Source organism: Leptonychotes weddellii, chromosome 16 (assembly GCF_054177405.1).
Source record: "Leptonychotes weddellii isolate Sample4059 chromosome 16, ASM5417740v2, whole genome shotgun sequence".
Lineage (NCBI taxonomy): Eukaryota > Metazoa > Chordata > Mammalia > Carnivora > Phocidae > Leptonychotes > Leptonychotes weddellii.
The window spans coordinates 48150810-48160141 of NC_138384.1; the positions used below are offsets into that span (position 1 = coordinate 48150810).

General features: G+C 47.5%; 1 long non-coding RNA gene across 1 annotated transcript; it reads right to left on the reverse strand.

Moving 5' to 3' along the window:
* Positions 1-4791: 4791 nt before the first annotated feature.
* On the reverse strand, positions 4792-9193 carry LOC115942350 (uncharacterized). The gene is made up of 3 exons (XR_004076956.2): positions 8873-9193; positions 7322-7473; positions 4792-5111 (listed from the first exon to the last, which is right to left on the reverse strand). It is a non-coding gene; the product is annotated as an uncharacterized LOC115942350 (long non-coding RNA).
* Between the last annotated feature and the right edge of the window lie 139 nt (positions 9194-9332).

The window sequence follows — 9332 nt, forward strand, 5'->3', positions numbered from 1 at the left end:
ATTTTGCAGATAGGGCCGTGGAAGTGAAATGACTCACCCAGGGTCACCTAGGCACAACGATTTCAGCTTCCTTCCCTGCTCACTGGGGAGCAGTGGATTCTCCTAATGCTCTATTGAGCAATCACTGCTGCGTTGATTGAACACCTACTATGAGACGCACACTTTCCTCCCTGCACACTTTCCTCCCGAATGTGATCTGATGAGATGTTCCCAGCAGCCCCCTGTCCGAGGCTTCCAAGTGGGCCCTAACATCTGTGATCTCACCTACTCCACAGAGGGACTGAAAACAGCCTGAATGTTTAATAAGCTTCTTCTTGAAGTGTGTTGAAAAGGAAACAGTGCTAGCCCTTTGGCTCCTTCGCCTTGTTGGGACTTAGGCTCTTGGGGGCGGTCAGGACAGCTCCCACCATCACGACCACACTCACCAAGCTATCATTAGGTGTCAGACACTGTGCTGAGCACTTTCCATGTGTTAGCTCATTGGATTCTCCCAGACCTCCTGGAACTAGGCATTGCACACAGCCCCATTTTGTAGATGAAGAAACTAGCACTTGGGACGATAAGATCACCCAGCTCGTGAGATGCAGAGGAGAATTTCCACCCAGGCCTGCCTGGTCCCAGAACCTCCTCTCTCAAGCCACTCTATTTCACCCATGACTTTGATGCAAACTCATCCTGTGACCTTGAGAAGTCTTTTAATCTCTGGGGCTTCAGTTTCTTTTTCCGTAAAAAGGAGGGGGGGTGAGCTAGAAGGACTCCAAATCCCTCTGGAACAGGGAGAGTGGTGGGGGCAGGTTAGCAGGGAAGAATAAGATTCAGCAGGATCAGACTCCCTGAGGGAAATATTTTGAGTCATTTCCAATGGTTTCAGGAATTTCTGGAGGTCATGCTTGAGATCTGGGATGGCAAAGATGTTTCAGCTCCTTTGTCAAGACGAATCGATTCCTACTGGCTGCCTGGAGCATGGTGTGGAGAGGGATTTTGAATATCTACCTGCTCCGTGGGAAAGGATGTCCCCGTTGATTGGGTTGATTGGTGCTGTCTGTCTTGCCTGCCGAAAGGGCAGTTTCGGTGCAAGTGATGGACATTTGCTCATTTTGTCCAGAACTTAACAACCTAATGTCCTAAAGCTTATGTTCTTTTTAAAAAAGAACCAACCAAGTTTTTGTGGGTTTTTTTGGTTGTTGTTTTGTTTTTTACTTTTGAAAATGGAACGGGATCTTAAAGATTAAAGATTTGTTTATCTTTTTAAAAAATGCTGTGAAAAGTCAGTCCTTCTGGGCGCCTGGGTGGCTCAGTTGGTTAAGCGACAGCCTTCGGCTCAGGTCATGATCCTGGAGTCCCGGGATCGGGTCCCGCATCGGGCTCCCTGCTCGGCAGGGAGTCTGCTCTCCCTCTGACCTTCCTCCCTCTCATGCTCTCTGTCTCTCATTCTCTCTCTCTCAAATAAATAAAAATAAAATCTTTAAAAAAAAAAAAAGTCAGTCCTTCTGACCTCTTGACATCCAGAAGTCCCCCACACCCTGAAGTATTTTCATCATACCATGTAAAATTTCAAGAATCTATTTACATATTGAAGTATATACAAGTGTATTAGGGAGAGGTCCACTCCCAACCTCCCTCAGGAGAGAGAGATCATTTCCATGTGATTGAACAGCTGACGTTCCCACACAGGTGAATATGTAGCTCATACATGTTTATTGGACACAGCATTTATATATACACATAGTTCTGCACCTCCCAATTTCACATGGCAATGTATTACGGAGAATATCTAGTATCCGTTATATAATGCTAACTTATTGTTTTTCAAGGATGCTTAATAACGACAGTTTGCATAAATTAATTGCATAATTTATCGACGGCTTCCTATGTGCCAGCCACTTTGCATTCAATAACCCAGGGAAACTGGTGCTTTTCTATTCATCCCATTTTTATAAATGAGGTCCTAGAGGTGCAGAGAGATAAATTAACCTTTTCCTGGTCACACAGCTAGTAAGTGGTCAAGCTAAGATTTGAATCCTGGGGGTCTCCTGAACCGACCACACTTAACCACTAAGCTGTACACCTCTGAGTATCCTGAAGCCACATAGTTCCATCTATTTACCTATCATCATTTTCTTTGTTTGATTTAAGAAGTCTCCGGCTTGAACTCAAGACCCTGAGATTAAGAGTCGCATGCTCTACTGACTGAGCCAGCCAGGTGCCCCATCTATCATTATTCTTACACCGTGTTACCCAGTCAATTTACAGACTAATACCACATACACGTGTTAGTGGCTCTCGAAGTGTGGCCCAGGGACCCTGGGGCATCCCTGAGACCTGTTGACGGGGTCCATGAGATCAAAACCACCTTTGCAAGAATACGAAGATATGGTTTGCCTTTTTCACTTTTAGTCTCTCATGAGTGTATAGGGTCCAGAGTCTTTTTGTGGCTTCATGATGGGCGGTACCACAATAGATTGAATGCGGAAGCAGATATGAGAACCCCGCTTTCTTCTAGTAGCCCAAACATTGAATAGACTCTCAAAAATGTAAGCCAAGACCACTATATTTTTGTGTGTGTTTGGGAAAACACATTTATTTTTCACTAAAATAAGTTGTTTATGTAAACATTCAATGAGTTTATTATTTTCCTGAAATTAGTACAGATTAAGTCTCCTCTGTTTGAATTTTGAATATGTTACATATCAATAGACATAACACGCAGAAACAAACGCTTTTGGGGTCCCCTGTAATTTTTAGGCGTATAGAGGGGTCCTGAGACCAAACGTGTTAAGCATTGCTATTGTTTGTTATGGAAGCAGAAGCACGTCAGATGTAGAGATTCACCTCATTTTATTCAACAGCTGTGTGTGTCCCTTGAATGGACGTAACTTATTTTAGCAATAAACTCACTTTTATTATAAGTTTAATGCCTAGTCATGAATTTCAAATGTAAGCAGCAGAGAAGGACCAAAAGAAAAAAGTGCCTTTCATCTTCTCACTGATCCCAACCCCAGCCTCATTTCCCAACGGAACGATTGTTATCATTTTTGATTATGCCCCCGGGGGGACATTTTTGGGCATCACAGTTTGGGAGGGGGTGCTGTTGTCCTCTGGTGGGTGGAGGCCAGGGATGTTACTGAATGCTCTCTGATGCACAGGATGACACCCACCACAAAGAATGATCTGGTCCAAGATGTGACTAGTGCTCAGGTTGAGGAAACCTGCCTTAAACAATATCTTTGCATTCACGTACTCTCCCTTGCCTCTTCTTTTCTTTTCTTTTTTTTTTTTTAATTTTTACTGACACAAATGAGATTTGGTTAAATCTGTCAATAGGCAGTGAATCTTAACTCGTAGGAGATCAGGGGTCCCTCCAAGAACCAGATAAAAGCTATAGACCTCCAGAAAAGAGTACCCATATTCACAAAATTTCATAGGCAATTTCCAGAGCTTCACAGATACCCCCAAAACTCTGCCACAATTCCTTGGATGTGTAACTTTGAATCATCGTCCCAGGACGTCCCATCTGGAGTGAGATCACTACCCACACCCCCACCCCATCCCCTCTACAGACAGGAGGACAAAGTGCCCAGAGCACAAGTGTTTGGTTCTGGGGTCCCTTAGAGAGGCAAGGAAAAGCAAGGACTGGAACTCGGGCCACCTGATTCCTCAGCGCTGGAATATTTCCACTTCACCCTGAATGAGGACATTTTAGAAACGCTGATCTTCTCTTCCTGGTACAGCGGGAAAACACGCCACCACCACTCTGTTCCTCTTGAGAAAACACAAAGGCCCCAGCTGTTGTTGACGAGACACACTCAAGCACCTGGGAGGGAGAACGCACACGCAGGATATGAGGCGGGAGAGGGGTTGGACAGGGATGGGAGGTTGTAATTGGCTGCCCGAGGACCCTAGAATATGTATCCACTTGTTCCCCGAGTCTTTCACTCCTTCCTCCATCCATCTCTCCGTCCATCCATTCGGCACCTGCAGATCCACGCTTCCTATTTACCCAAATTGGGCACTATGGGGATGGCGAAGTGAACCGGCCCCCACTCTGCTGCGAGGGACAGACTGACATGCCAGTCACAATGCAGGGTAGTCACCCTGCTCTAATGGGGGCACGACAGGGCATGGGGGATGCAGCCTGCATCTGTATCCTCTGATGCAGCCTTGGGAGGTCAGGGACGGCTTCCCAGAGGAGGGAGCATTTCAGTTGAGTCTTCATGTGGGAGATGGAAGAAGATTCCAAGAGATGACAAGGTGGAAGGGGTTCCAGGTGAGGGAGCCACACTCAGGAACCTCGGAAGTGTAAAGGAGCCGAGCAGAGTGGGGAAAACCACTCCAGTCTGCAGGAGGCAGGTGTGGGGATGGCAGAAGACAAGACTGGTGCTCTTGGCAAAGGACATAGATCAAGAGCTTATATTTTCTCCTGAGGGCAATAGGGAGCCATAAGAGAATTTTGAGCAGAGGAGGGAAAGGGTCCGCTCTGAGTGTTGGAGAGCCTTTAGGGGCCGAGTGAAAATCGGGCTGGAGGGAGACCGGTGGCATCCATCGGCTGGTGGGACAGTCCAGACAAGAGCAGGACAGAGGGAAGGGGGTGGATATGAAAGGGATCCAGGAGGGAGAGGGGCCCGCACACGGGGACTGACTGACTGGTTGTGGGAGTGGGGGAGAGGGAGACATGGAGAGGTGGCATTAATGCGCCCCTGGCTGAGCTGTCCCTGTGTGACCTTCACAGTGCAATGTGATTTACAGGGTCTATTAGTGATTGGCTGCCGTGTAACAAAGGACCACAAGTGGTTAAAAGCAGCATGTATTTATTATCTCACACTTTCCATGGCGCAGGATGCCAGTACAGGGCACGGGGTCCTCTGCTCGGGGCTTCCCAAGGCTGCAATCAAGATGCCGGCTGGCCGCATCCTCATCTGGAAGTTCGATTAGGGAGAGGTCCACTCCCAACCTCCCTCAGGAGAGAGAGATCATTTCCATGTGATTGTACACCTGACATTGTTCCTGTGTTCTTGCTAGCGGATGTCATCCTCGGGTCTTCACCACGTGGCCCTCTCTGACATAGGACAGCAGGAGAATTGCTTGCTCTGAATCTCTGCCACTTCTGGACCCTTTGCGAAGAGATTGCCTGATTATGGTAGGCCCACCCAGGATTAACTACAAGTCAGTTGATTAGGGACCTTAATTACATGTGCAAAATCCCTTCACCTTGCCACATAGTGTAATCTAATCATGGGAATGACACTTTACCCTATTCACAAGCTTGCCCATACTCAAGGGGAGGCAATTCTAAAGAGTGTGTATGCTGGGGGTGAGAATATTGGGGGTCATTTTAGAGTTCTGCCGACCACATGGGATCAGGGGAAGTAAGGGCAGAGGACCTTCTCGAGCCTAGGGGCTTAGCAGACTTATCTCTGATTCTACAGCCTCTAGATCTCTGGGTCAAACCCATGGGAGACCTTGGATAATGTTTTTTTTTTTTTTTAAGATTTTATTTATTTATCCCACAGAGAGAGACAGCGAGAGAGGGAACACAAGCAGGGGGAGTGGGAGAGGGAGAAGCAGGGATCATGACCTGAGCCGAAGGCAGACGCTCAATGACTGAGCCACCCAGGCGCCCCGAGACCTTGGATAATGTGACATAAATTCATGAGCAAATATAGGAATGAGATCTGAAAGGGGCCATAACCAGAACATTCTGTGACACCCCTTCTGAAGGGTCCTTCCATGAACTGAAAGGTTGATCAGTGGGTCTAACATTTCTGTCCTACAACACAAAGTTCAGAGATGCTATCTCAGTTCTCAAAAGGATAAACATAGGATCCAGAAATGCCACACCTAGGTATATGCCCAAGAGATGTGAAAACTTATGTCCGTGGTGCCTGGCTGGTTCAGTTGGTGGAGCATGCAACTCTTGATCTCAGGGTTGCGAGTTTGAGCCCCACGTTGGGTGTAGAGATTACTTTTAAAAAATAAAATCTTTGGGGGCGCCTGGGTGGCTCAGTCAGTTAAGCATCTGCCTTTGGCTCAGGTCATGGTCCCAGGGTCCTGGGATCCAGCCCCTCCTCAGACTCCCTGCTCAGTGGGAAGGAATTTGCTTCTCCGTCTCCCTCTGCGCACCCCACCGCCCCGCCCCATGCTCTCTCTCTCTCAAATAAATAAAGTGTAAAAAATAAAAATAAAAATAAATCCTTTAAAAAAATAAAATAAAATCTTTTTTAAAAAACGCAAACATGTGCCCAATGCAAAAACTTGAACACAGATGTTCATGGCAGTATTATGTACAATAGCCAAAATGGGGAAATGACCCGAATATCCAATGGATAAATAACATGTAATATATCCATACAATGGAATGATATTCATCAGTAAAAGGAAGTGAAATAATGATACATATCACAACATGTATCATTATTCCGGGATGAACCTGGAAAACATGCTCAGTAGAAAGAAGCTAGACACAAAGAAACACATATTGTATGACTCCATTCATATGAAATGTCCAGGATAGGCAAATCTACACAGACAGAAAGTAGATTAGTGATTGTCTGGGGCTAGGGCAGGGTGTGGGGGGTGGTGGGGGATGATGGCTGGCTAGGGTGGGTGGTAAAGCCACAGGCTAACAAGAATGCTCTGAAATGGATCTAAACTCGATGGTTGCCCTATTCTGTGATTATAGCTAAAAGCCATTGAGTGGTACACTTTCCCTGGGTGAATTGTATTGGTATGTGGATTCTATCTCAATAAAGCTGCTAAAAAGAAACCAGATATACGCCCTCTGAAACAAGCAATCACGATGTAAAGTCTATCGCTTCCTGCCACAAAATGAACCAACAGAAGAACTTAAACTATTTACACGGGGAAGAAGGGAGGGGAAAAGTGAGGTCGACAGGAGTTAAAACCTTATCTATCAGAGAAAAGGAATCTATAATGTATAAGGCTGACACATCCAGAAGATAATTATTATTTACAGATGGAAAGGCAAGTAAGAGAAGAAGCAGCTAAAAACGTTAAGAGGCTTTTCCAAAAAGGAACAGGATTTGAAGTGGGACAGACTAAATTATTTTTTATTATAACCCCTTGCTACTGGCGTTTGGCACAGGGTGGTCCCCGCCACAGAGAACTGCCCCTCAAGGATCACTAGTTCTGAGGTTTAGAAACCCTGGCTTGTTTTATTAGCTTCATAGTTGTTTTCACCCTTTGAAAGTTTCTGTTTTTGTTGTTTATTTTTAGCAGAGGCAGTTTAGAAGACAGCGCAGGCTCTGGGATCTGAAGCCCCGGCTCTGAGGGCAACCACTTCCTACCTTGGTGATGGGCTTACCTCTCTCAGTCTCAGTCTCCACATCTTTGAAATGGGGGCTAATGACAGAAGCCGGAAGACCAAGGCAATGCCTGCAAATGACTTCAAGTCTGTAATATTTGGTGCTCAATTTATATCGGTGACCATCACTGTTCACAGCTGCGTCCCTCTCCCTGGCAAAAGAACAGAGGCGGGACAAATAGTTCTCAAATGAATGAATTCCAGGCCCCTTCCCTTGAGGCTGGTGTTTCTTTGCTTCCAAACAAGGGGTGTCAGAATGCTTCTCTAAACTCCTTTCCCCCGTGGCCATGGTGAGAATTAAGTAAACTGACCTCTAGAAATTCCGAGTGGAAATGAGAGATGCTGGGTACAGAAGGATATGGCTCCTCCAGGGTGAGGGGATTGGGTGTGTGGGGAATACAGGTTTTCTCTGTCTCTGCCAGTCCCCAAAAGGGAGGAGCTGACCCCAAAATGGCATGTTAAGTGGCTTTGAAGTTCCCCTATTGCTGTCCACCCCTGTCAAGCCCCACAAAGAGGCTGCTTCATCTCCAACTCTGCCTTTTATTCCAACTATGCCTTTATTGGGTACATTGCGATACATCTCTGAGCCTCAGTTTGCTCATCTGTAATATGGGAACGTCAGTGCCCACGTCGCAAGGATTCTGTAAGAATTCCACGAGACATCGAAGCATGCAAACTCCCTAGCCCAAGTCTATGGTCATGGCTAGCTTTTGGGTTTTGGATAGCATTTGCCGGAGGACAGAGTCTTGAAATAACTGCCTGTCTAGAGCAGTGTGCAAAGACCTTTTCTCATCCACGTTCTCCATACATTGGAGGCAGTTTTTGTTTCCATTATAACTGAGTCTAGAAAGAAGGAAATGTTTTGTCCAAGGTCACACACTGGCTACAGGCATCTCTGAGATTTGAATCCAAGACCAAACTTTCTGACTCTCAGATTTTCTGCCTCGAGTTGTCCCACCCCCTGCCCACTGGCTAGTCCTGGAACTCCAACAATCATTATTCTTCAAACTTGCAGAGCTGTCCCGCCCAGCCCCAGGCAGAGTTCAAGACCGATTTCCACCCGAGTTTCTCACTTCCTGTTTGCCCCCTCACTCCCGTTCCTATCTTGGGGGGGAATCTAGCTCCTGGAGCAAGTGACGGGTAGGGTGGGGGGGTGGGGAGATGAAATGTCAGTGAAACTAAGGGCTTACTACCCTCGTAACTTGAATAGAAGAGAATTTCATTCTCAGGGGCTCTTTGCCCTTGGCAGCTGTTGGGGGGGGGGAAGGCCTGGGGAGGTGGAGCTGTCCCTTGGATTTGGGGGAAGGGGACAGCTCCTGGGGTCCTTTTGGTAAGGCCCTCCCCTCGTTTCCGGCGCTGCAGCCAGCCTTGGCTGGGCGCCTGGATCCTGTTGCTATGACGACAGGAAGAGGCGGCGGCGGCGGCAGGCGATGCTGTGGAGAGATGGAGGCTAGTGGGGGTGGGGTGGTGGCTTTGAAATGGGGATGGGGGTAGGGATCAGGGGCGAGGGATGTGGTGGGGGAGGGGGCGCGGGTGCCCTCGATCTCTGACCTCCTTCATCCATCGGAGCCTGGCCCCTCTCCTGTTTTCCTCCAGCTTCCTTCTGGTGCCTCCTCAGTGTCTCTCTGTGTCTCGATCCCGGGGTCTCTCCCAGTCAAGCGCTCTCCACCTATCTCTCTCTTTGGGTCTCTCTCTCTCCTTCTGCACCTGCCTTTCCGTGTCCAGCCACCTTCTGCCACTCAGAGCCTTCTCCCCTAAATTTCTCTTATTATTTACTCTCTTGTCCGTTCCCTCTCTCTCTCTCTCTCTCCATCTTTTTCTCTCTCTAAAGCATCCTCCTCTCCATTAAGATCTTGCCCCCACCCCCCCATTTCTCTCTCCCTTTCTCTCTCCCCCCCCAACCCTCAGTCTCTGTCTGTCTCTCCCCATCTGTCTCTCCTCCCCCTCTCTGGATGACTCTGTCCCTGTCTCTTCTTTCCTTCTGTTATCCCATTCTGACCCCCCCATCCTC